Here is a 1,816-nt window from a genome sequence, read left to right on the forward strand (position 1 = left end):
GAAAGGATGACAGAGGGTAAGAGAGCGAGAAACTTTCTTTCTATTTTATAATTTTCCGATAAAATATATGAAACGAAAAAAATTTGGGAATTGGGTTTCCAGTGGCATGTGCGTTTCTTCACTTTCACTATATCTTTCTTTCCAATTCCATTCCTCGTTTATTTTTTATGACAAAATGGACCATCATCAACTTTACTGTAAATCTATTTTACTTCTTCCGTATTTTATAAAAATAAATTGTATAAATGTCATTTTTTTTTTTAACGTTAACTAGTGTATACTATGTCGGAAACAACGTATATTTTAATAAATAAATTATTATATTAATTTATATATATATATATATATCAATGTTTATAAATTTTATTGACATTAAATATATAAGTTGATTTAAAAAAACAATTTATAATTAAAAAATTAAAAATTTAATTATATTTTAACTTAAAACCTACTTTCTTATTCAATGTTACTCAGGACTCCAGCACCACTTTTAATGATCGATGTCTTATTTTTGAATTCTCTAAAGAATTTTTTTTTCTTTCCAACAAAACTTATTATAAAATAATATTTTTAATTTTAAACAAATAAAAACAATAATTATTAAAAACTTAAATAATTAGATCAGATGAAATAAATTTTTTTAAAATAATGAATATGACATATATAATTTAAGTAAATTAATAAATGTAAAGATGAGTAAGTAACTTAATAATGAATTTTTTTTTTTTTTATTATTCAACATAGTGTGTTATTTATATGAAATACAATATTTAAAAATTCATGTAAATTTTATTGTATCAAGTGGCAAAATATCTTTCATTTCGGTACTACTTACAAAATACTACAGGAAAATAATATTTCCATTACAAAAAAAATTACAATTCACATAAAAATTATGGTTATCTTTTATTTATCTTTGAATTTGCATGTAAGTCTTCATTAATCTTAGAACTTGCATGATATTTAATAATAAATTTAAAATGTAAAATATATAATAGATTAGTAAAATTAAAATATAAGCATGTAAAATAGTAGTTTTTAAAAAATCATTACACACCTTCCCAATACTATAAGCATGTATTTTTTTTTAATTCCTAAATAAATTTTATATTTATTTAAATATATTATTATTTTTCTCTTCGATAATTTGAAAATTAACTTGAATTTATGACTAATAAAGTAAATTATTATTTTTCTCTTCAATATAACTATGTGGCAACACTATTTATTACATAATCTATAATCAAAATTATTAAAACGGACAAATCTTACAAACATATATATACAAAATTGTTAGACGCTCAACAAAGAATTGTACATGTTGAGACAAAATCTCTCTCAATTGGTTTTAATGATAACAAAATTAATTAAAGATTATGATTATGCTTAATGACTAATCTGTGCTTTTGAGTGTTTTATATAAGTAAACAGGTTATCGTTCATTAAGGAAAAAGAAGAAAAAATTCTGAGTTAAATGCTAAGTATGAAAGTGCCGAGGATGGCCTCACGAGTTGGAAAAAACTGCAGTTATGCATCCTCACGGTTTTGAAGTTTTTAAACAAAGGCATAAAAGTATTAAAGAATGAATTATTTGAATTCATTCAACAAGGGCAGAATAGTATTAAAGAATGAATTATTTGATTCATTCAATAAAGGCAAAATACTATTAAAAAATGTTTAAAGAAAGGCCTTTGAAGAAAAGTTGAAAGAGAAAGGTAAAAGGAATGATGATAGCATGTGCCCATAGTCAATATCTTGAAAAGCCTTCCAAGACATCATGAAAGCAACTTATCATGATAGGCAAAAAGGCTATATG

The 1,816-nt window shown here is 22.5% G+C and overlaps 1 protein-coding gene across 1 annotated transcript in view; it reads right to left on the reverse strand.

The window, feature by feature from the left end:
* The window catches only part of LOC101491856 (uncharacterized), a 2,516-nt gene extending 2,361 nt beyond the window's left edge, over nt 1-155 (reverse strand). Inside the window, exon 1 of the mRNA XM_004496233.3 lies at nt 1-155. This exon is cut by the window's left edge and continues 207 nt beyond it. The gene's annotated coding sequence lies outside the window, so the exon portion shown is untranslated.
* Nucleotides 156-1,816: the final 1,661 nt, after the last annotated feature.

This window comes from Cicer arietinum, chromosome 4 (assembly GCF_000331145.2).
Source record: "Cicer arietinum cultivar CDC Frontier isolate Library 1 chromosome 4, Cicar.CDCFrontier_v2.0, whole genome shotgun sequence".
In the NCBI taxonomy this organism is placed as follows: Eukaryota; Viridiplantae; Streptophyta; class Magnoliopsida; order Fabales; family Fabaceae; genus Cicer; species Cicer arietinum.